At 37.2% G+C, this 27,029-nt stretch overlaps 1 protein-coding gene and 1 pseudogene across 5 annotated transcripts in view; one reads left to right on the top strand and one right to left on the bottom strand.

Annotated features, from left to right (window-relative positions):
- RAD51B (RAD51 paralog B) overlaps window positions 1-27,029 on the bottom strand; it is a 644,260-nt gene that overhangs the window by 572,203 nt on the left and 45,028 nt on the right. The gene's annotated exons all lie outside the window — the stretch shown is intronic.
- On the top strand, window positions 25,072-26,902 carry LOC131515853 (small ribosomal subunit protein eS27-like; annotated as a pseudogene).

Here is a 27,029-nt window from a genome sequence, read left to right as displayed (position 1 = left end):
ACAGTCTTAAAAAAGTACTGAGGTTCCCAAAGAGCTTTCTTAAATGTGGGTGACATTCATCCATATTTACCATATTATAAATTAAAACTAAGCACTTAAGCATTTATCTATTCATTTATTTCAAAATAACAATAATAAACTCACTCCATGTTGACTTAAACAACATGCTTTTATGAAAAATAACTATTTTTCCAAAAAAAAAAAACTCATGAAAAGAGTGTCAATGTTTTTTTTTTTTCTTTTAAGTTTATTTACTCATTTTGAGAGAGAGGTACATGAGCATACAAGCAGGGGAGGGACAGAGAGAGACGGAGACAGAATCCCAAGCAGGCTCCATCCATGCTGTCAGTGCAGAGCCCAGTGCAGAGTTCGATCTCGCAAACCATGAGATCATGACCTGAGCCAAAATCAAGAGTCAGATGTTTATCTGACTGAGCCACCCAGTCGCCCCAAGAGCGGCACTGCTTTACGTGTTTGCAAATCACAATAGAAGACGGCTAGATTCTCATATCTACTTCTACAATCTATTGCAATGTAGAGTTTTGGTTGAAGTATCTGAAGATAATCTGGCCTCACACAGATATGTAGTTTAAAAAAAAATGAAGTGTTTCAATGACTTTTTCAGATAACAATAGACGTTATTCCTTGACAGTACACCAATACTCAACAAGTAGTCATTTTTTTAAAGATCTCCTACAACATGAACTCTGAAACTGTATCAATGATCTTTTTGTGCTGTTACATTAAAATCCATTTCTTTACTTTGCATTTTGAGTGGATATTTACCCAGGCATGATTCTATAATACCATGCATTGGTCACGTGAAATATGTGCATTCTGTAGATCTTCCCAATGTTAACACATTTCAAATACGATCAATCTCATCAGAAAAGTCATTTAGTATTAGGAGGTTTTCCACATTTTTGTTTTTGCTTGAAATTTTTGTCATTGCTAATGACAAAATTCTGTTTGTTCATTTTGGGGAAAATTTCTACCAAATACCAAATTCTGAACAACTACATAAGTTTGTCTACCAGTCATTTTTTTTTTCCCTAGTAAAAATGGTGTCCCATGAGGGGGAGGGGGAACAGCTAGCTCAGCCCCCAACTCAAACAGCTGCAAAAGTGCTATTCATTGAGACAACCATAAAACTTCAGAATGCAGGAGTGCCTTATGAGTATTTACCACATTGTCAAAAGAGTAATAATAAAACATGTACTTAAGGGGCAAGACCTAATGAAATTAAGACTCATTCCTAAGTAAAACTAGACTTTTTTTCACAAGCATGTGGCAGTGAAGAATGCACGGATTCCTAATACAGTTTGTACCATGGCCTTAATTTGTGCTAAGGCAACTACAAGTGTACCCATCACTGTTTTTTCACCATCAGTGCAAATGTCTACACAGTGAAAAAGGCAAATAACGATTTAGTATAAATATGAAAACAATGACTTTGCACACTCCTGAAGAGCCCCAGAGACTATCTCCCTAGGAGTCTCCAGATCAAATTTTGAGGACAACTGCCATAGATAAGTGTTCTTCAACTTTGATGTGCATCAGAATCACCTATGACCCCAAACTAATGAATTAAGTATCTTCATATGTTGACAAAGCACCATTACAGTTATCTTAGGTGCACCAAAGGTTGATAACTCCTGACCTAGATGCTATATGATAGATAAAACTAGGCTTATAGCAGTGGGAATAAACAGCAGGAGATAGTTAGCAAAAACTAAAAGTCTTCACAGATGAATGAAGTGTGAGAATATGAAGAAAACTTAAAACACCAAAAGCTTTGAGTCTTGATTACTGAAAAAAATGGCAATACCATTAAGAGAATGAGAGAAGTCCTGAGGAGACTATTAAGGAACTAGAGAAATAGGAGGGAAGATCTATTATTTGTTCCTAAATCTTCCTCAACAGAATTAATCCCCTCTTACTCTATGCTTTCACTAAATGTTGTTTTTATCTCCATTTTTAAACTTACTTCACTTAAAATTTTACTTCATCCTGCATTATATTACAGAGAGCTGTTTATATGTCAATCTCCCACTCAGTAGAAATTAAACTCCCCGAGTGCCTGAGTGTGCCTGGGAGTGCCAGTCCTGGGCTCAAACAGTATGATCTTGGAAGTGTTACTTAATCTCTCTAGACTCAGTTTTATCATGTCTAAAATAGGGATAAATGATCTACTTTTTAGGGTAACTGTAAGGATCAGAGATAAATTTTCACAGGAATTAGCATAATGCCTAGCACATAGTAAAACTCCACCAGCATAGTTGCATTTCCCTTAAAAGTACTCCTTTTACAGCTAAGACTTTTTTGAGTGAATACAGACCTTCAGTAATTCTCACTGTAAAGCAAATACATTAACAGTTCATTCACAATTAATTATAGAAATGATACCACAATTTGTGAACTGAATCATCCAACTTATCTTTTAGAAAAATGGGCAACAAGAAGTACAAATGTAGGGGCGCCTGGGTGGCGCAGTCGGTTAAGCGTCCGACTTCAGCCAGGTCACGATCTCGCGGTCCGTGAGTTCGAGCCCCGCATCAGGCTCTGGGCTGATGGCTCGGAGCCTGGAGCCTGTTTCCGATTCTGTGTCTCCCTCTCTCTCTGCCCCTCCCCCGTTCATGCTCTGTCTCTCTGTCCCAAAAATAAATTAAAAACGTTGAAAAAAAAAAAAAATTAAAAAAAATTAAAAAATAAAAAAAAAAGAAGTACAAATGTATAACAGGTTTTGTTTTTTTGGAATGCCACATCTCATGCTGCATAAAAAGTAGAAGAAAAAAATCTCAAAATAAAATTCCTAGATTGCTAGTGGATTTAACTTACTCCTGCTATCCTTAAACCTCATATATACAGATAATTTACAATTTATGGCAGAGGAATGAAATTCTTTTCCCTATTTATGTAACTGAAACACACATCTGGTCTAAAAGACAGCAGTTTGCAAGAGTCATTTCATAGAACAGAATAGAAGGTCAGTACAAAAGTCCATTTAGATGAAATAGAAACAGAGCTGAGGAGAGAATGGGAAGGGGTAATCCTAAGGGAGGTAAAATGCAACTCTCACAGCTGGCTTTCAGCCAGCCTGGCTAAGCTTACATCTCCTGACTTGCCAAAAATAACATTAGGGTCTTTTTGACCACAAGCAGTTAGGGCTATAGCTTTAGGTTTCAACTAAAAATAACTATAAAAAACTCTCCAAAAATATATCGAAGTGTGATGAGAATTTTTAAAACTCTATCATGATCCAATAAATGTTGTTTCTATTACAATCAGAAATGATATGCATCCTACCCCCTTATTTCTATATGGCATGCATGAAGAAGGTTGTAACTCTAGAGAAAAAAATGTGGAGTGCCTTATCAGGATGCTTTCAGTTACAAGTTAATAAAAATCCAATTCAAAGTGGCTTAAAATAACACTTCTCCAGCTTCTGTACACATATCAATGATCTAGACATCCTATTAAAATGGAGATTGTGATTCAGTAGTACTAGAATAGGGACTGAAATTCTTCCTTCCCTAGAAGCTCACAGGTGATGCTCACACTACCAGTCCATAGACCACAACTTCACTACCAAGGACTTAAACCATAAGGAAATACATCGACTAACATATCTGGAAACCCAGGGGTAAGACTGTTCAAAGATGTCATCAGGGCCCCAAGGCTTTTCTATCTCTCTGCTCTATCACCCAAATTGTCAGCTTCATCCTAAGGTTGAATATTTTCCTCCCTCACTCCACCAATGCTATCATTTGATTCTGAATCCACTGCATCAACTTTTCCTGCTTTTAGGAATCCTGTTATATTGGCACATCTTTAAAATCTTGACTGCATTCTGTAAAATGGCTTTCTAAGCTCCTTCATCTACTAGAATTCATACTAGAGTAAAACGATAAAAAATAATTTCAAAATACTTTATCAAAATAAAATGACAAAGAAGTTTATTATTTCAGAATATATAAAATTATAGCAGAATAAGAATAAGAATAGCAACAGGATATATAGTAGTAACCTAATAGTAAAGTAAGAAACAAATTCATATTGTGGGATATACAAATGAATAAATAAATGGTTAAAGAAATATGGCCTTTGGTCTTGAATCTATCAATCTTTCCAAGAAAGCAAAACTTGTCCCAGGTCAATTTCATGGTACGTAAATTATACCTGAACAAAACTGTTAAAAAACAAAAACAAAAAAGCCTTCCCTCTACTAATACAGAGCAACAACTTGTGAAGAAAAATGTCTATGAAAGATGTAGCCACATGTCACAAATGCCAAACATCTACTATTCAGTTTAAACAAAAATCAGTGTCACATAAATATAAAAAGCAATACCAAAAATGTGGACTGCCTGCTCTGATCTAATGTTGCTCTACATCACAGAACTCCTGGACTCAGGAAATGTAATGTTCTCTGCAAGAGGTACTCTTTGCTAGTAAACAGAAAGTAAAAGCTGGAGTCAACTATCTGGGCTCAAAACTTGCACAACAGTTGTTCCTAGGAAACGCCTGGCAAACATCTCAGTCATAATTCACTAACAGATAAGACATTTTTAAAAACTATTAATACTTGAGAAATTTGATCATTTTACAGATTGGGCTCACTATTTCATAGGGATCTCATCTTTCATTTAGCACTAACATTGCAAAGGAAGAACTATTGTTTCAAAATCAGATCTATGATACCCAATATAAATCATTATACAAGACCATCTTCAGATATAGGTCTATGCTTTTCAACTTGAATTCTAATTGGTACCTAATCCAAGTCACTGCATAAACCTAGCACTACATAAATCTAGTGAAATGTAACAAATTAAACAGTATTATTACTCAAAATAGCCAAGCTACAGAAACAATCTAAGGCTCTGTCAACTGATGCACGGATAAAGAAGATGTGGATAAAAGAAGATGTGTGCATGCGCACACATACCAGAATAGTCTGTCATCTGTGACAATGTGGAAGAGCCTAAAGGACATTACGTTAAGTGAAATAAGTAAAATAGAGAAAGACAGATACTATATGATCTCACTTATATGTGGAATCTTAAAAAAAAAAAAAAAAAAGGCTGGATTCATAAAAATTGAAAGTAGAATGGTGGTTAGCAGAAGCCGGAGTGGAGGAAATGGGGAAATGTTGGTCAAGAGCACAAGTCTTCAATTATAAGATGAATAAGTTCTAGGGATCTAACTTCCAACAAAATGAAAAAGAAATCTCTCTCTGGCCTCCAGGAATCTGCTTATTCTGGTTATTACTTCTCCTTCAACCTAATAGGTATCTATTTGCCTCACAGACGTAAAAATCTGGAAGCAGAATCCAGAGCTGACATCCAATGATATCAACATCCTTAGCACATTAGTTTATTACATCATGGGCACAAGATAGTTGCTGCTCCTTCAAGGCAAAAAGGGATAAGCAATGAAGGACCATGCCAGAACATCATTTCCCTTTTATCTGGAAAGTAAAAGCTTTCTTGGAAGCTTCCCTCTCCCCACTAATAAGCCTTCCCTTAAATGTTGTGGCAAACTGTATTTTCCAAAGAGGCCACGCCAACATATCCCATCCCACATGTTCTTTTTATGGTGTGACAGACATCTCTAAGTGAGAGGTCATGTCCTCTCCCTCTGAATCTGGGAGGGGACTTGTGACAGTGTCAACCAACAGAGTACAGCAGAAGTGATGCTATGTGACTTCTGAGGCAGGGTCATAAAAAGAATGCAGCTTCCATCTGGGACTCTCTCCCTCAAGAAGCTCTCAGAACCCAGAGAACATGTTGAGACCACGTATGACTGTTCCAGCTGGGCCCCTAGCACACACAAGCATTAACTGCCAAGCAGCATGAACAAGACTTCAAAGGATTCCAGCCCCTAGTCTTTCAGTCTTCTGAGGCCTCAGACATCATGGAATAGAAACAAGCTGTTTCGATTAGCCTTATCTGAATTCCTAACCCATATGAGAAATAATAAATGATAATCACTGCTTTAAGTCACTACTTTTTGGAATAATTTATTAAGTAGCAATAAAGAACTAAAACAGATATCATTGACAAGAACTGGGTCACATGCCTACCCTCTACTGCCAAAGAACCCAGGAAATCAGAGAACCTGATTGCCATGAACTTTTAGCTAAGATGGGCACACTGCCAGTGAAACACAACCAGGGTTCTATTCACAAGGGAAAGATAGAAATGAGTATTGGGTAGGCAACTAACAGTACCTACCACAATCACTCACTTAAAATTTATTATCTCCTACCTTATATCATGTTGATCTTTCCTTAACTATATGTATTATAACCAACAATAGCAAAGACTATTTCATTATAAAATCCTTTAAATGGTGGTTACTCTAAAAATATTAGCTATTTAACTTCTGAAGGGAAATATTTAGGTTACACTATAGAAAGAATTCTAGATCCTAGAAACTGTGAGGTTCTGTGCATTTATTTCAAAATGCACAGGAAAGGTTTTATAACTTTTTTCTATAGTTTTGTTTTCAGAATAATTTCTCTGGAAAAATGCTGGAGCAATTGAAAAAATGAATAAGCTTTGAAGATCCCTTTTGGTATACAGACAAATACCAACTGACCCCAGAGTCAGAATGAGTCAGCACAATGGTGTCTGGAAATCCTGCCCAGAGCTGGCCAATATAGGCACTGCCCCAAACCTTTACGTAGAGATAAACATTGGCGCAGGCTAATTAACAATTGCAGAGTACTTTGTGGGGCTCCTGGGTGGCTCAGTCGGTTGCGAGCCCAACTTTGGCTCCGGTCATGATCTCACTTTTGTAGGTTCAAGCCCCACATCAGGCTCTGTGCTGACAGCTCGTGGCCTGGAGCCTACTTCAGATTCTGTGTCTCCCTCTCTCTCTCTCCCTTCCCCACTCATGCTCTCTCGGTCTCAAAAATAAATAAATGTTAAAAAAATGTAATTTAAAAAATTGCAGGGTACTTTGTAAACATAAAATGTTAAATATTTATTTTTAAATAGTCACATTGATTTAAGACTAAATGATAACTTACTCGTAGTAGAGCAGGAACCTCACTATAAATCCCAAAATGTACTAATTCCTAAGTACTCCAGATCACTCATGATTTTTACTGAGTCACTGCCTCTATTTCTTTCAGTAATAAGAATAAAAATATAGAAACCAGACGTTATTGCAATTATAAAATAAATCTTAACATTAGTCAGAAGACATTCCAAAATTTCTATTTTAGCTTATCAGAAGTTAAATGCATTATCTGAATTTTGAAAACCCTGATTCATCATTCAAAAAACTGAAGCTGGTTGGGGCGCCTGGGTGGCGCAGTCGGTTAAGCGTCCGACTTCAGCCAGGTCACGATCTCGCGGTCCGTGAGTTCGAGCCCCGCGTCAGGCTCTGGGCTGATGGCTCGGAGCCTGGAGCCTGTTTCCGATTCTGTGTCTCCCTCTCTCTCTCTGCCCCTCCCCCGTTCATGCTCTGTCTCTCTCTGTCCCAAAAATAAATAAAAAACGTTGGAAAAAAAAAAAATTAAAAAAAACAAAAAACTGAAGCTGGTAAGAGTCACTAATTCATGTTCAGGTGGTTATAAAAATATCAACTAATATTCACATAGTACTTCAGAATTTACAAAGTCCTTTCATATATATATATATATATATATATATATATATATATATATATATAGTCCTATATAATTATTACATACAAAAGTGCTTTGTAAACTGTAAAAACCTCTATAAAGGTTAGTAATCTAGCAATATATATTTATTATTATTTATTTACTAACATTATTAGTAATAATAATATTAAGCCTTATGAAGCAAGAGCTTTTATCCCCTTTCTACAAATAAGGATACTAAGGCTCAGAAAGGAAAATTGACTGATCTACAATCACAAAGCTAGTTGAAATGCATTTGGTTCTTAAAATCACATTTTCTGACTTGAAGTTCTAGGTACTTTCTACTGCATCACACTGTTTCTACAAGATGTTTACTTTTCAAAGCTTGGTTGCAGAGACTGGAAAAAAAGGTAAAAGGAGAGGTCTACTGTTGGACAGAGAACTGTCATGTCCAAAGCTGTGGGGCAGGCCAAGCTCATGCTCCTGGACAACCAAACAAAAACAAACAAACAAAAAGAGGTTCATTCAATAATAGTCTATGAATGAAACCAATTTTAGTAAATTTAAGGTAAGAGCATTAAAAAAACTTTTCAGGGACACCTGGGTGGCTCAGTCAGTTAATCGGCCAACTTCAGCTCAGGTCAGGTCATGATCTCATTGTTCATGAGTTCAAGGTCTGCATCGGGCTCTGTGCTGACAGCTCAGAGCCTGGAGCCTGCTTCAGATTCTGTGTCTCCCTCTCTCTCTGCCCCTCCCCTACTTGCACTCTGTCTCTCTCTCTCAAAAATTTATTTTTTTTTTTTTAAATTTTTTTTTCAACGTTTTTTATTTATTTTTGGGACAGAGAGAGACAGAGCATGAACGGGGGAGGGGCAGAGAGAGAGGGAGACACAGAATCCGAAACAGGCTCCAGGCTCTGAGCCATCAGCCCAGAGCCTGACGCGGGGCTCGAACTCACGGACCGCGAGATCGTGACCTGGCTGAAGTCGGACGCTTAACCGACTGCGCCACCCAGGCGCCCCTCTCTCTCAAAAATTTAAAAAAAAAAAAATTTTTTTAGGGGCGCCTGGGTGGCTCCGTCAATTGACTGTCTGACTTCGGCTCAGGTCATGATATCACAGTTCATGAGTTCGAGCCCCGTGTCAGGCTCTGTGCTGACAGCACAGAGGCTGGAGCCTGCTTCAGATTCTGTCTCCCTCTCTCTCTGCTCCTCCCCTGTTCACGTGTTGTCTCTCTCTCTCAAAAATTAATAAAGATTTAAAAAATTGTTTTTAATTAAAAAAGTATTTTTAATTAAAAAAAAATTTTAATAAAAAAATTTTTAAACTTTTCACATTACAACATTTTCAGCATTTATTTAAAATACTGCACTTTGGTCCTCATCACTACAAGCATTGCTTTATTCCAGTTCAGGCCAGAGCTGTTCCTCCCTTAAACATATACACTAAAGGTCCTTTGAGTCATGATGCTTATAAAAACTACCTCAAGTTGTAAGTTCCTAGGAACTTTAAATTAAACTCATGAGCAGCCAGTTTTACTGGACACATCTGGCCATGAAACTAAAATGTCTCCTGTCTAGTCACAGCACGCATTGAGTTTTCATGAAATATCTCAAAGCAGAATCTTAGGAGGTTGTCTGAACTTCAGATGTTCCCCAAGAGAGGTCCAAAATACAATTACTTAGGAATTATTTTCCTAAAACAGCATACTTATCCCAGGACTAATGCTACAAGTTTGCCAATTCCAGCTTGAGAATACAGAAACCCAACACGTCTTTAGCATATTCACTGGCAGATAAAAGGCATTAATGATACTCTTAATATACATGTATGATTTATACGTAGGTAAAAAAGCAATCAAAGCTGAAAAAGCAATCAAATACTTGTAAGTCTACAAGTATTTCTCTTACTTGAGATACTGATACCACTAACATAGAGGTACCTCCACAGTTACACTTCCACACAGCAATCAAAAAAGCATAAAGCAAAGTATGAGACTTTCCATTGAAAAAGGCTTGGAAGAAATCATTCTGAGTATTGAACAGCTTTTAGTATAACAATAAAAAGCAACGAAGCAGAATAGTTTTCACTACTGCATTTTAAGAAGTAGTGTTCCATTGTGAATAAGAACACATATGTTAGAATCAGACAGATCCGAGTTCAAACCCTACCCCTTCCACTTACTAGCCTTTGTGATTCTGGGAAAGTTAGTTAATCCTTATATAAGCCTTAAACTGTAAAACAGGAATAATACAACCTACCTTACCAAGTTACTTAAAATGTTAAATCAAAAATGTTTGAAATGCACTCACTACAACACCTGAAACAAAAGTAAATATTCAATAAGGTATACTTATTTATTATTAACAGTCTTTCAAGACTAGAACAATTTCAGCAATTACTTACTTTTGCCAGTAAACCAATTAACACAAACTCTGAGATACTAAATAAGGTCCCTGATCTTGAAAGGGATGTCAAAAACCAAACATTTAGGATCAAAATTTAATTTTAAGGGCACCTTGGTGGCTCAGTGCCCAACTCTTGATTTTGGCTCAAGTCATGATCTCACGGTTCATGAGATTGAACCCAAAGTTGGGCTCTGTGCTGACAGCACAGAGCCTGCTTAGGATTCTCTCTCTCTCCCTCTCTCTACCCCTCCCCTGCTCTCCCTCTAAAAAAATAAATAAATACTTTAATTTTTTTAAATTTAATTTTAAAAGAAGCTTAGGTTTTCAAACTGTTAATGGTAAGAACAAGAGCCCTGCTGTCTTTTTAATCCTAAACATTTTTCTCTCCTATGACCATCACAATAGGATTAAAGAGCAATCATTTGATTTAAATGTTTTCTTTTAATAAAACATTTCCCAGCAGAGACTGAATCAACATTAAGAGAATCAAAACAAATAGAAGAATGTGAATTTGATAAGGTTATATCTTTTTCAATATCAAGGATATAAACAAAAGGCAAAAAATGGGCAGGGAACAAATTGTTCAAATGAGAAATATCTAACTTTTAATATCTTCTATTTTAAATTATCTTATTTGTATTGGAAGACAAAACCTTTAAACCACAGATGTTACATATTTACATAGACTCTTAAATGCATGGAAAATTTTTTAAATCTTACAAAGTTAATTAAGTGCCCACTTAAATTTTTGCACTCAATAAAGGAAAACATTCTAACTAGGGTAAAGTTGTTTTCTGTTTTAAAACTAAAACTTTGCCTAAGATGTCAAACTCTATTAAAAATTATGAACTATCAGAGGAATAAATTTACTAACTTAATAAACTTGTAACAGGAAGAAACTTAGCACATCTAACTCCATATTGCTTCTATTTCCCTTGCTGCTGTGACCTACAGCTTAGGAACTTCTGATTAGCACTGTACGTAAGTATGTTAATCATTGAAGGAATTTTGCTTATGGCAAAAACTGCTTTTTTACCCAAAACCTATCTCACTTGAGGAGATAAGGAAGTATGTACAGAAATGACTATGCTATGCTTAAGATTTACAGGAACACATGACCAGATTCCTATACTGAAAGATCAACTGACCAAAGATAAAGAAGTTACATGACCATCCTCCAATGTCTATTAGATGTCAGTCACATTTTGACTCCAACCCCCAATGCTTCTGAACAGAGCAGGATGTGATCAAAGATATACTTTGAGAAAAATTTATAGCAGTGGTATGTACCTATACAGAAAAGAGATGAGCAGACCAATGCAGGGCCACCTAGGTGGCTCAGTCAGTTGAGGATCTAACTCTTCATTTCAGCTCAGGTTATGACCCAGGGTCGTGGGATTGAGCCCCACATAGGGCTACGTGCTGGGTGTGGAGCCTGCTTAAGATTCTCTCTCTCTCTCTCTCTCTCTCTCTCTCTCTCTCTCTCTCTCTCTCTCTCGCCCTCTGCTCCTCTCCCCCGCTTGCTCTCTCTCTCTCTCTCCCTCCCTCCCTCTCAAATAAAAATAAAATAAAAATTGTTTAAAAAAGACCTTAATTGTTTAAAAAAAAGTAATAATATGAGAAAGATGTAGCAAGTGATATTATTCAATCACGCAAATGATTTCTTGAGGGGACTTAGACAAATGACCTCATTTGTCTGCATCCCTGCCCTCACTTGAAAATTAAAGTTTGCCACTCAGCCACAACCTTAAGATTCTCAATTGGAAAATTCTACAAACACATCAAGGCACTGTGTTAACAGATATAAAATAACACTAAGACTATGACCTGCAACTTGCTTTCATTTCTAGCTTTTTCTTAGCAACATAACTTTGGAATTATGCTTATGCCTCATCAGTTTAACCACTATCTATCTGTCTCCAAAAAAAAGCAATCCCTTTCTGAGTAAGAATGTACCAAAAGGGAAAGGGTCAAGATTAGACATGATAGGGGCACCTAGTTGGTTCAGTTGGTGGAGTGTATGACTCTTGATCTCAGGGTTTTGAGTTTGAGCCCCATGTTGGGTAAAAAGATTACTTAAAAATAAAATCTTTACAAAAAAAAAAAAAAAAAAGATGAGACATGACAGAGTTTTAATAGAGCCTATGAAGGTCTAACTACCTGCCTTTATTTCCCTCTTTGTAATCTATAGTCCCAAGTAAAGGACAGAGAAGGGGTACAAAGCTCCTTACATAACTGTTAGAAACAAAAAGAGAACAGTGGACAAGATACAGGTCTCCCCATTATCCAAAAGCATTCCTATGAAACCCTTCATAATGCAAAAAGGCATAAAGTGAAGAAGCAATTACTATTAATGTATATGGAAAAAGTTTTGAGCATTCCCAGATCCAAAAAAATCACCTCTCTTAGGTTTTCTGATACCTTAGGACAGACACATCTTGCTAACAGATGCACAAAATAAATTGAGATAAAGCACAGATGCTCAAAGACACAGTTCAAAGCTCTGGCAGCTTAATACTGAGATGCTGAGTGTAGTTCTCGGGGAAGGAGTTGGGCAGCGCCACTCTCCCTGGTCAGGTGCATGCTGCCTCTATTATAAGGGCTCGCTGTAAAACAAATGCGGAATGCTATTTTTGCTTTTCATCTTTTTTCATAAAAGTGAACATCCTCTTCAGATTTCTTTCAGTTACTTATAGAAGGCTTAAGGACAATGTCCAGTGCCTAGCAAAGAGTTTTGCTCACAATTGCTGAAGATGGAATTAAAAAGAGAAAGAATACAGTATGAGATACAAAGAATAAGTGAGTTAAGCAGGCATTAAGAGGGTGCAGGCAGTAATAGCATCCATCGGCAAAACAGCTAGGATACAACAGTAAAACATGATTTTTCTGTCTGACGAACTTACAGCTTTGTGAAAAAGAAAATTTGGAGGAAAGAGATAATATACACCATGCATCTGGAATGACGTAATACTCAGATTAATAAGTAATGGCTACCTTTTACTGAATGTGTCAAACACGGTGCAAAGAACATTACAGACATTATCTCATTTAATCCTCACACCCCCATGAGTCAGATATTATTATCCCTGCTTTTCATATGGGAAACTAAGACCTGGAGCTAGGATAAATAACTTACTCAGGGTCATAAAATCAGCAAATAGTGGGGCTATGATTCAAACCAACATCTAAGGCCAAAGCCACTCTTAACCACCAGGAACCAGGCTGATGATACTGAAGGTGATGGGAAGTAAGCAGGTACTGAATAGATTTTGAAATGTAACCAGCTAGATTTGCTGAAAGATGAAGAGCAGGGCATAATTGAAAAGGTGTTAGGTAATATCTATAGAACCAGATGACTATATCAATGAGATGCAATGCCTTATCAAAAGACAATCCCTTTCTGGCCCCTACTTTCCTTCTCTAGATACAACCAATGGGCATTTCTTTATGAGCTGTGAGAGCCAGTTCATAAAGCATATAAAAGCACCCCAACCTACTCTCCTTTTTAACTTTCTATTTTGAAATAATCTTAGACTCACCAAACAGTTGCTAAAAGAGTGGAGTTCCTATATACCCTTCAACTAGCTTCACCTAATGTTAACATCTTGTGTAACCATAGTACAACTATCAAAACCAATAAATTACAAGTGATGCAATACTAGTAACTAAATTTTGCCAGTTGTGAGTAATTGCAAATAAAGTTTCCATAAATATTCTTGCACATATCTAGTGATGCCCTATGTCTCAGGGGTCCCCAGGACCATGCTCTGGGAGATGATTCACTGAAAGGACTCACAGGTCTCAGAAAAGCTGTTACCTTCAGTTATAGCTTTTTAGAGCAAAAGGATACAGACTGAAATAAGCAAAGAGAAAAGGAATATGAGCAAAGTCCAGTAGAAACCAGGCACAAGCTTGCAGGTGTCATCCCACAGTGGAGTTGCATGGACATGCTTAATTTCCCCAGCGATGATGTGTGACAACACGTGCGAAGTGTTATCAACCAGAAAAGCATGCCCAAGCCCTGGTATCCAGAGATTTTACTGGGAGTCAGTCACAAGGCATCTAGGACCTGCATGACTAACCACAGCTTTTAGATTCCAGTCCCCATAGGTGTTCACCATAAATCAAATTGTTTGCATAAACTATCTGATCCAACTGGTACTGTGTGGTCCAAGGCCTCCAGCATATGAAAACACTCTTCTAGAAAGAATATTCCAAGGGCACTGAATTTGTCTCAGAGACAAGAGCCAATCTTTGAGATAGGCCTTTCTCGGGAATGTGCTGGGTTTGGGCAATTCACACCAGTTAATTCTTTCCTACACAACCTATGAGTGCATTTCTGAGCTATCTCATTCATTTTAACAATGGCATGATATTGTATTCTCTGGATGCACCACCACTAATTTAGCCTACTTATTAAACTTTAAGCTGTTTCTAACTTTTGGCTTCTCTCAACACTAAAAACAAAGTTTTAGAAGTTATAAAGAGCTACACAAAAGAAAATACAACTTTCTGGAATTGTTGTCAGTAATGATACACAAAGGTTTAGTCTAGTATGAGTTTTAGTCACTTGAATGAATAAAAGGGTAGCTTTCAGAGTAACTTGATTTCAATTGTGAATGAACAAACAGAAGGCACTTATGGAAAACAAAAAAAGTTGTAAAGGACATTTCTCATCGCATAGAAGTCCTATAGTGTTTGCTTTCGGTAGTTAATAGGAAGTAATCAAAGTAAACCAAAAATCAGGGGCACCCTGGGTGGCTCAGTCGGTTAAGCATCTGACCTCAGCTCTGGTCATGACCTCGGTTCATGTGTTTTAGCCCCACATCAGGCTCTGGGCTGACAGCTCAGAGTCTGGGGCCTGCTTTGGACTCTGTGTCTCCCTCTCTCTCTGCCCTATCTTTGCTAGTACTCTGTCTCTCTCTGTATCACTCAAAAATAAATAAACATTAAAAAAAATTTTTTAAGTAAACCAAAAATCACATGAGCATACAATAACATTACACAATAACAAACTATAGCTCTAGAGTTTCGGTAACTTTTACATATATATATCTAGAGTCTAGGATTCTTATTTTACAATCAGAATGCTTCATTAGGCTTTCACAATAAATGCCAAGTACTGAGTTTTTATGTTAATAAGAATAAATGTCAAAATCAGGGGTACATACACTCTCCCCTATCCTATAAGTCATAAACATAATATTCTAATTCTGTAACTAATAAAGCCTTAATTATTTTAAATGTATAGGCCTAGCTGCCTATTTTTTTTTAATTTTTTTAAGTCTGTATTTAAATTCCAGTTAGTTACCTTACAATGTAATATTCGTTTCAGGTGTACAATTTAATGATTCAACACTTCCATACAACATATTTTTTTCATTTTTAATGCTTATTAATATCTAAGATAAGATATAACCCTACAAGATTAAACTTACTTTGCATGATGGGACAGCTAAAGGTAGAAAAGAAGTCCTGGGCACCTGGGTGGCTTGGTCGGTTAAGCATCCGATTGTTGATTTTGGCTCAGATCACAATCTCACAGTTGGTGAGATCGAGCCCTATGTCAGGCTCTGTGCTGACAGTGTGGAGCCTGCTTGGGATTCTCTCTCTCCCTCTCTCTCTGCCCCTCCCTTGCTCATGCTCTCTAGCAAGGAAGGAATGAAGTCCTGGCCCATGTGAAGTTTACCAATAAACTGAGAAAAAAAGAATGTATTTTTATGCTTTTGTCAAATAATAACAAAATGCTTAACCTTACAATATGTGCCTCACAAAAAGAGAAACAAATAATTTCCACTAGTTAATGATTTTTTTTCCCAACGGTTTTGGTTTTTTTTTGGTTTTTTTTGTTTTTTTTTTTTTTGGGACAGAGAGAGACAGAGCATGAACGGGGGAGGGGCAGAGAGAGAGGGAGACACAGAATCGGAAACAGGCTCCAGGCTCCGAGCCATCAGCCCAGAGCCTGACGCGGGGCTCGAACTCATGGACCGCGAGATCGTGACCTGGCTGAAGTCGGACGCTTAACCGACTGTGCCACCCAGGCGCCCCTCCACTAGTTAATGATTTAAAACACTTACGTCTTTAAAATAAGAAATACACATATTTTAATTCATTTTTCTGCAAACAGCTTTAAACATTTAAAAAACATTAATATTTTGAAAAAAACTTTGTTATGCAATAAATTATAGTAATGCATATTCTTAAAAGGCACATAATCAAGAACAACAATCAAGATGACAACAACAGGAAAATTGGTTATAATCACATCTCAGTAAAATAGTTTGTATTTTAACAACAACTTTCAATGAAAATAAGACATTTTCTTCTTAGATTGTTTAAATAGTATATCCAAATTTTTCTTGATATACCACTTTTCTAAGTTCACTTATTCCCATATACTAGTCCCATATATATGGTCCCATATACTAGTCCCATAGACATATATGTCACTAGTTCCCATATACTAGAAAATATTTATACCATATCAAGAAATAAAGATAGAACAAGATAGAAGGGAAAGAGAAAAGAAATTTCAATGCTATTCATATACTAACAATTGAAATTAACTTTGTTGAATTCTCGGAGTACCTGGGTGGCTCAGTCAATTAAGTGGCTGACTTCAGCTCAGGTCATGATCTCACAGTTTGCAGGTTCAGGGTCCGCGTCAGGCTCTATGCTGACAGCTCAGAGCCTGGAGCCTGCTTTGAATTCTGTGTCTCCCTCTCTCTATGTCCCTCTCCCGCTCGTGCTCTCTCTCAAAAATAAACAAACATTTAAAAAAAAAAAAACTTTGTTGAATTTTCTGAAACACTAAAAATTTAGACCTTGGCACTTTGTGCATTTTTTGCATCTGGGTTGGCTTGTTCAAAATACAATTTGAAGCATTTTTGAAGAAGCACCTTGAAAGTTAAAAAGTTAAACTCCTTTTATCAATGTATTTTTATTCCCCTTTATTCAAACAGCTTATAAAACTCTAAGATGGAAAACAAGACAAATTAACAACATGGCTAGCATGGCACATTATAAAGGTTAGTATAAAAAACAAGGCAGGAATGTCAGCAGTAAGCATAAAAAAATCAAATTATGTTTAAAAAAATAAAGAAAAATATTCAAATGGATGTAAATATTATATATATATATATGGTAAGTATATTTTCATAAGCCTTAATTATAAATTTTTTTTAACTTTTCAGGTCTCTTCACAAAACTCTTTTTTTTTTTTTTTTTTTTTTTATTTTAAAATTTTTTTTTTTCAACGTTTTTTATTTATTTTTGGGACAGAGAGAGACATAGCATGAACGGGGGAGGGGCAGAGAGAGAGGGAGACACAGAACCGGAAACAGGCTCCAGGCTCCGAGCCATCAGCCCAGAGCCTGACGCGGGGCTCGAACTCACGGACCGCGAGATCGTGACCTGGCTGAAGTCGGACGCTTAACCGACTGCGCCACCCAGGCGCCCCAACAAAACTCTTAAAATTAGTTCCCTCCTCCGTAAACAATAGGTGCATTACCAGTAACCCATACTAAAACTTAATCATCATTTAATAAATTACTTTCCTTATTCAGCTCAAGAGATAAAACTTTACTTTCAGCTCTTCTTTGCAGATGTTGAAGTTAGTATACAACCCTGTGATATTATTTCAGGGTCCCATATATACTCTTTTAAAAATTAAGATATAACTGACATCTCACATTATATTAGTATCAGGTATATAATATGATTCAATAATTGTAATTTTATTAGCTGTTATTTCCTAAATATTACTTGTCCATAGTATGAGGCCCTGGAAATCAGAGAAATAGAAGACATGATCCTGTCTTTAAGAAGTCAACAGTTCAGGGGCGCCTGAGTGGCTCAGTCGGTTGGGCGTCCGACTTCAGCTCAAGTCATGATCTCACAGTTGGTGAGTTCAAGCCCCACATCTTGAGCTTGGGCTCTGTGCTGTCAGCTCAGAGGCTCTGTGCTGTCAGCTCAGAGCCTGGAGCCTGGAGCCTGCTTCAGATTCTATGTCTCCCTCTCCCTTTGCCCCTCCCCCACTGGCACTCTCTCTCTCTCTGTCTCTCAAAAATAAATAAAAACGTTAAAAAAAAAAAGAAGTTTATGTTCATTATTAAACTCAGAGAAAAAGATAATCCCACTATAGAAAAAAGTACCAAAACTGTCATCCAAAAGATCTTGCATTCTACCCATTAATTGCCCTCTCCTATGCTAAGTATCCTTGAACAAGTCAGGTCACGCTCAGCCTGTGTCATCTGTAAAATGAAGGAGTTAATCTAAGTGACCTTTAAGACCCTTTTTGGCAAGAAAAGCCTATTATTTTAATCTGATACATAATTTACAATATGTGTAATAACTATTCTGTGTATGGTAATTAGAAGTCTGTGATAACAAGGCAACATAAATAACCATAACCACAATTTATTTTATGCGAGCAATATTTAAATTCTTCTCTTATGTTATTTTCAACCAGTATCTACAAACAGCTTTAGAGTGTTCTGGTTTTTTTCCAATACTAGGATGGACACACTTTTAAAGACAAAGATTCTGCATCATACATCCCAATAGCAGAATGTCCCTTACACCTCAGCCCCATAAACTACAGGAAACAGGATTTTGCAAGACTTATAGAACTGCATTCTCAAAACATAGTCTGTAAATATGTTCAATGGTCTGTAAATTCTGAGAATTTTTAACTTTTATGTCGTTTCAGTGATGGCCTCAAAATATTAGTATAGACACTTTATAAATGAAAACTGCAACATGATGTCAGTGTCTGTTTTCAATCAAGTGATGCCAAGTCATATCACACGAATTGTCAGGGACTAATGAGAAAAGAGTAATGGCAGACTTTAAATGTATATGCATTCACACCCAGGTGACGGCCAAATGATGTCACCCTTCCCAAACAGAAGAAGGTTCTGTAGAGAGAAAAGAGGTGGGAAAGTTGAGTCACCATATGACCTACAGGAGAATATGTATATGTATATACACATACATATATGTATACATATACATATTCTCTCTTCCTCTGTATTATATACATATATATATAATCCAAAAGAACCTGTGCCATAAATTAATTTATTTATGTTGCAAGCAATAATTTGATTTAGCAAATCATCAACAGCACAGTAATTAATTTGAATGGTACTGTATTGTTTGTAAATGCAACCCACATTTATGGTTTCATACTGTGATTTGATACGAAAAGTCATTAGCTTACTTCATTAATTCTTTATGTTTCTGTAATATTAAAATAAAACTGAAGTCAACACTGGGGGTTCATGAAAACATTACTTGCATTTAAAATTAGATCAATACCTGGGTGGCTCAGTCAGTTAAGCGTCCAACTTGGGCTCAGGTCATCATCTCACGGTTCATGAGTTCGAGCCCAAGTCGGGCTCTGTGCTGGCAGCTCAGAGCCTGGAGCCTTCTTCAGGATTCTGTGTCTCCCTCTCTCTCTGCCTCACGCCATTCTCACACTCAGTCTCTGTCTCTCTCAAAAATAAATAAACATTAAAAAAAAATTTTAAATAAATAAAACTAGGTCAATGCCTTAAACTAGTTGGAGGAAATACTGCTTTTATGAGCAGACTGCTCTATTCCCTTCCTCCTAATTCTATAAACTTGTGGACTTGTGGTAGCACTAGCCCTGGGTGCTTAGCCTAGAGAGAAGGGAGAAGAGAGATGGGTGCGGAATTGGGGCTGAAAACTATGACCCGTGGATCAAATCTGGCCCTCCATCTGTTTTTGTAATCAAAGTTTTATTGAACCACAACTATACCCATTTGTTTGCAAATTGTTTACAGTTATTTTCAAGCTATAATGGCAGAGTTTAGTAGTTGCCACAGAGATAGCATAGCCCACAAAGCCTAAAATATTACTATCCGGCCCTTTACAGAAAAAGTATGCCGACATATGGCCCAGATGAGCTAATAGGGCAAAATGAGAATAGACCACTAGCATTTGAAAGTCCTGAAGCAAGCAAGCAAGCTCTTTCTGGAAGAGAGATAAGACAGTAAGATTCTCTCATGGGTAAAATGAAGGTGTTAAATATTAGTTATAAACTTACAGCTTTCTTCAACTAATCATTTGTTAAGCTGTACGTGAGGCTCTGTGCTAAGTATATTTAATTCAAAAGAACAACTAGTTTCTACTATCAGAGGAATAGTTTTAAGTACCCTCCTCTAACTTTTCTAAGGATCTATTGAAGACTGAGCACTATACCACTGTTTTAAAGTTGGGCAAGTCCCATATTTACATATTAGAAAACTGAAAGATGGCAAAGTTATTAAGTTACAGATATACGGTTAATAAATGGAGGAGTCTGAATTCTAACGCAGATCCATTTGACTCCAGAGCCCATGCTAAAAACTAGTGTAAACTGTAATTCTTCTAATACTATGGAAGTCTGTGAGGAGAAAAAATCTTCTCACCCAAAACCCTCCAGCAAGTAAAGACTCCTTGAGGTTAAGTTTTGGCATAATTTGATTTTTCAGAGACAGAAAGCCTCCAGAGACATATTTTAAAAGGCAATAAAAACTCTAAGAGTGTGTGTGTGTGTGTGTGTGTGTGTGTGTGTGTGTGTCCTCTACTGCTTACCTGAAATTCTGTGAACCAGAGCACTACTGATCTCACACATCGAAACAAAATTTACCCCTAATGTGTCTTTATTAAGGTACACAGAGTCTACTGTTCTAATGCTTTATATGCATTTAAAAACATACATAAAATAGAGGTTTTAGAAGTACAAGGTAAAAAGTAAATATGGATGTTTCCAATGTTTTATTCTAACACCTCAATGTATCATCTTATGTCCACCATATGAACAGTCTGCTTTGGAGATTAATGATGAAGAAGACAATGCTTTACCTTCAGCAAGTAGGGATAAGATCTAAAATGCAAATGAACCAGAGACCTAAGATGTTGATGAAAATAAATTTGGTGAAATGGTGTACATGATTTGTTTCTTGTTAGAGGAAAAGGGCTAGAACCACAGTGTAGTGGTTATTCTACTGCATATTCTCTGAGCAACTGTTTATGTCTCTCATAATAGTATCAATAAATTAGGTACACTAGGCTTATGGACAGTATGTATTTTTTTCATATTGAGCCTCCTAGGCTGCCATACTATAAAATAAATCCTTCTTAATTTGAATACACTTAGCATAGTACAAGTTTACCCCCTTCACAAGGCTGTAAGACTTTACCCATATTGAAGTAAACAGCTGTCTTCTGTAGACAATGAAATAAGTGATCTAGTCAAATACATCTAACATGTACGCAGGGATTTGGTATCCCAGTAATATCAAAGGGATGAACATAAATGTTATTCTCTATTACCTAAACTTTTATTTTTTTTTCAATATATGAAGTTTATTGTCAAACTGGTTTCCATACAACACCCAGTGCTCATCCCAAAAGGTGCCCTCCTCAATACCCATCACCCACCCTCCCCTCCCTCCCACCCCCCATCAACCCTCAGTTTGTTCTCAGTTTTTAAGAGTCTCTTATGCTTTGGCTCTCTCCCACTCTAACCTCTTTTTTTTTTTCCCTTCCCCTCCCCCATGGGTTTCTGTTAAGCTTCTCAGGATCCACATAAGAGTGAAAACATATGGTATCTGTCTTTCTCTGTATGGCTTATTTCACTTAGCATCACACTCTCCAGTTCCATCCATGTTGCTACAAAGGGCCATATTTCGTTCTTTCTCATTGCCACGTAGTACTCCATTGTGTATATAAACCACAATTTTTTTTTTAAACCACAATTTTTTTATCCATTCATCAGTTGATGGACATTTAGGCTCTTTCCATAATTTGGCTATTGTTGAGAGTGCTGCTATAAACATTGGGGTACAAGTGCCCCTATGCATCAGTACTCCTGTATCCCTTTTACCTAAACTTTTAGAGGAATCATGTCCATGAAGTCCCAAGAAATTAAATAATTATGGAAACATCTCAATTAAGTAGTAAAAATAGACCATGTGTCAATTGAAAACTTGTATCTGCTACCATTTTGTTTTAAGATAGGAACATGAACTAAAGCTTAAAATATAATGATATACTTTATCATGGTGAAAAATAATGTGTGTCAAATATGGTGAAAATCAATCAGATATTTCACAAATGTCATAAAAGAGAAAGCTATAGAAGTCCCTAGTGTCATCAATCACAAAAGCTTTAAAAAAGATGTTAGGGGGCGCCTGGGTGGCGCAGTCGGTTAAGCGTCCGACTTCAGCCAGGTCACGATCTCGCGGTCCGTGAGTTCGAGCCCCGCGTCAGGCTCTGGGCTGATGGCTCGGAGCCTGGAGCCTGTTTCCGATTCTGTGTCTCCCTCTCTCTCTGCCCCTCCCCCGTTCATGCTCTGTCTCTCTCTGTCCCAAAAATAAATAAAAAACGTTGAAAAAAAAAAAAATTTAAAAAAGATGTTAGTATAACAAAATGTCAGAGGGAGAAATGGCCCTGCCTTTGTCTCCTGCAGCTTACACATGCTCTGGATATTCTCCTCCTGAGTTACTACCTGAAAATCTCAAAACTTTAAAAGAGGATTCAAGTCACTCATGGCCACCAAATCTCAGAACTGTAACATTTTTGGGGGCCCTAAAAGTCCCTAAAATGTATAATTTTATGTGCTACAAACTACTCCTTCTTCACTCCATGAAAAAAAGTTAGTGAAGAGTATTCCCTATATAAACTACTCCAAAGAGCTTCTTTTTGTGACTCTCCACAAAACTAATAAAATAAAATACCTAGATCTAAATCTTGACTGAGATCATAACATCTTGTTATACAACACTAATAAGAAAAGAACAAAATAAGGCCTTGAGAGATCAGTTTTTCTTCAAACTTGAGGGAGGATATTTCTTCTCACATGCTTCTAAATAAACAAATCATCTCCAGAAAGAAGGCATGAATTTAAAATACAAGTTACTGGGGTGCCTGGGTGGCTCAGTCAGTTAAGTGTCCAACTTCAGCTCAGGTCATGATCTCAAGGTTGTTGAGTTCAAGCCTTGTGTTGGGCTCTGGGCTGACAGCTCAGAGCCTGGAGCCTGCTTCAGATTCTGTGTCTCCCTCTCTCTCTGCCCCTCTGCTCTCTCTCTCTCTCAAAAATAAATAAACCTTGGGGTGCCTGGGTAGCTCAGTCGGTTGAGCAACAGACTTCTGCTAACATCATGATCTCGCAGTTCGTGGGTTCCAGCCCTGCATCGGGCTCTATGCTGACAGCTCAGAGCCTGGAGCCTGCTTCAGATTCTGTGTCTCCCTCTCTCTCTGCCTCTCCCTTGCTCACACTGTCTGTCTGTCTGTCTGTCTGTCTCTCTCTCAAAAATAAATAAACCTTGCGGTGCCTGGGTAGTTCAGTCAGTCAAGCATCCGACTTCGGCTCAGGTCATGATCTTGCAGTTCATGGGTTCAAGCCCTGCATCGGGCTCTATGCTGACAGCTCAGAACCTGGAGCCTGCTTCGGATTCTGTGTCTCCCTCTCTCTCTCTGCCCCTCCCCCGCTCATGCTCGCTCTCTCTCTGTTTCTCAGAAATAAACATTAAAAATAATTTTTTTAATAAATAAATAAACCTTTAAAAAAATGTTAAAATACAAGTTACTGAATTAACTTTTGAGGTTAAAACTTTCTGAACCCAAACTGAGACATTTCAGCTTTTTAAAAATTTGCCTCCACATTTTCATTATTATTTATATTAATATTTATGTTCATTCACATTTTCAGCAGTCATTAACATGCTGGTAGTGTTCACAAACTATCCAAATAAAATTAATTCTATAGATTAAAAAAATTAGTTGAAAATAAAAAAGCAAACACATTTCAGAAAGAGGAATTAGCAAGAAGCTAAGGATCAGTTAGGTTATGTTTCTTACCTTTAAGTCTTAAGCAACTTGCCTTTATAACTCAACTGGATAAACACTACAAAACTGATTTTGAGGCTACTATAATGCAACATGAAATAAAACTTTAGGAATTTGACATTGACAAATTCTGATGACAACAGCAATTTTTTAAAAAAAGACTGTTAGGCCAAAGCTTGAACTGCTAAAATAAAGTTTACTGATTGAACATACTTGGTAATTCTCTTTTCCTTGAGGTAACAGAAAGTTAAGACCAGAAAAGAAAGAATCATAAAAGATCCTCTAGCATAAGTGTTTCACTTGCTTTTTGTTGTTGTTTCTTAAGGAAAAATTAATGTATAAATAAAAAAAACACACTCTGTTTGGGTATACAGTTCTGAGTTTTGACAAACTCACACACTCATGTAGCCACACTACAATCAAGATATTGACCATTCCCATCATGCCAACAAATTTCCTCATATCCGTTTGTTTTATTTTAATGTTTATTTTTTGAGAGACAGAGAGACAAAGCACAAGTTTGGGAGGGGCAAAGAGAGAGGGGGACACAGAATCTGAAGCCGGGTCCAGGCTCTAAACTGTCAGCACAAAGCCTGACGAAGGGCTCAAACTCTCAAACCACAAGATCACAACCTGAGCTGAAGTCAGAGGCTCAACAGACTGAGCCACCCAGGCGCCCCTCCTCATATCCATTTGTAATCAATCTCCTCACTTTCCCCGCCCTGGGCCCCTGAAACCACTGACCTGATTCTCACTTCCATAGTTCTGCCCTTGGCAGAATATCATAAAACAAATCATATAAAATGTAGCCACTTGAGTCTGGCTTCTTTCATTTAACACAGTGTTTTTGAGACTCATCAATGTTGTTTATATCAGTAGTTCATTCCTTTTTATTGTTGAGTGGTATTCTGTTATATGAATGTTCCATTATTTGAGTATGAATTTCTTTATCCATTCACCAGCTGATACACATTCATGTCGTTTCTGGTGTTTGGTGACTGTGAATAAAACTACTAAAAATATTTTCATACAGATTTTTGCAGGGATATATATAATTTCTTTGCATATAAAAAAATACCTAGGAGAAAGGTTGCTGAGTCACATAGTTAAAATGTTTAACTTTACAAAAAATTGCCAAAAGTGTTTTCCAGGGTGGCTACACCATTTAGCATTTCCATCAGCATGGATGAGGGTTCCAGCTGCCCCACACTTTGATCCGTATTTGGTATAGTCAGGGTTTTGGTTTTTGGTTTTTGAGTCATTCTAATAGGTGTGTAGCTTCAGTGTGATTTTAATTTACATCTCCCTAATGACTGAGCATCTTTTCATGTGCTTATTTGCCATTTGTAGATCTTCATTAAAGTGTTTATTCACATCTTTTGCCCATTTAAAAAATTACACTGACAGTGAGTTTTCATATTTCTATCTCTAGTTACCAGTCCTTTAACATGTAAGTCATACAAGCATTCATTATCTGCCAGACTGTGGCTTGTCTCTTCATTTTCTTAAAAGTGTCATCAAAGAGTAGAAGTATTAATGCTTTTTATGGCTCATGTTTTTTGCATCATCTAAGAAATCTTTGCCTCGTTCAAAATGACAAAGACTTTCTCCTGTGTTTTCTTCTAGAAGTTTTATAGTTTTAGATTTTATGTTACAGTGGGTGATCCATTTGGAATTAGGTTTGTGTAATGGTACAAGGAATTGGTCAAGGGTTGCTTGTTTTTTACAGATATCCAATTGTTCTAGCACCATTTGTTGAAAAACTACCCCTTTTCTATTGAATTACCATAACTTCTTTGTTCAAAATTAACTGACCATCAATCTATTTTCTGGACTCTATTCTGTTCCACTGATCTGGGAATCTACCCTATCATCAATACAATGCTGTCTTAATTACTGTGGCTTTATAGTAAGTCTTGAAATCAGAGAGTGGAAGTCCTCTATACTCTCTTTTTTATAAATTGTACTGCCTATTCTCAGTCTTCTGCTTTTCCACATAAATTTCACAGTCGCCTTCTTGATTTCTACCAAAAGCCTACTAGGATTTTGATTAGGATTGTGTGTTAAATACATAGATCCATTTGAAATGAAATGACATCTTGACAGTATTGAGTCTTCAGTCCATAAGCATGATATGTTTCCATTTATCCGGATCTTCTTTGATTTGTCTCATCAATATTCTGTAGTTTTCAACATAAAATATTACATATATTTTGTTGTATTTACCACTAAGTATTTCATGTTCTTGGTGCTCTTATAAAAGTCAATTTCAATTTCCAATTGTTCATATCTAGTAGCTTTTGGTTTTTGTGTAAAATCTTTGGGTTTTCTATTAAAAATATATCATCTAAGGTGCACCTGGGTGGTTCAATCAGTTAAGCGTCCGACTTCAGCTCAGGTCATGATCTTGCAGTTCATCGGTTTGAGCCCCGCATCAAGCTCTGTGCTGAGAGCTTGGATCCTGAAGCCTCCTTCAGATTCTGTGTTTCCCTCTCTCTCTCTCTGCCCCTCCCCAATTCCTGCTCTGTCTCTCTCTCTCAAAATTAAATAAACATTAAATACACACACACACACACACACACACACACACACACACAAAATCTATGAATGAAGGCAGTCTTATTTCTTCATTTCTAATCTGAATGCACTTAAATTCTTTTTCTTGCCATATTATAGTGGCTAGGATCTACAGTACATTGCTGATCAGAAATGGTATGAGTGGGCTATCTTCCTTTCTGACCGTGATGACCCGCCCACAAGAACATGGCCCTTGGCAAAGGACCTCCTGCACCCATCCCTGGAAGAGAAGAGGAAGCACAAGAAGAAACACCTGGTGCAGAGCACCAATTCCTACCTCATGGGTGTGAAGTGCCCAGGGTACTACAAAATCACCACCGCCTTTAGCCATGCACAAAGGGTGGTTTTGTGTGGGAGGTGCTCCACTGTCCTATGCCAGCCAACAGAAGGAAAAGCAAGACTTAACAGAAGGATGATCCTTCAGACAGAAGCAGCACTAAAAGCAACCTGAACCAACATGAGTGGGAAACAATCCAATCAACAGATTTGGGATTTAAAAAAAAAAAAGAGTGGGCTTTCTTATCCTTGCTCCCAGTCTTAGGAAGATTGTACTTTACCATTAATTGT

The sequence above is a fragment of the Neofelis nebulosa genome, chromosome 7, assembly GCF_028018385.1.
Source record: "Neofelis nebulosa isolate mNeoNeb1 chromosome 7, mNeoNeb1.pri, whole genome shotgun sequence".
Taxonomy (NCBI): Eukaryota; Metazoa; Chordata; class Mammalia; order Carnivora; family Felidae; genus Neofelis; species Neofelis nebulosa.
The sequence above is the reverse complement of the archived record's forward strand: the minus strand, read 5'-3'. Positions and strand labels throughout refer to the sequence as shown.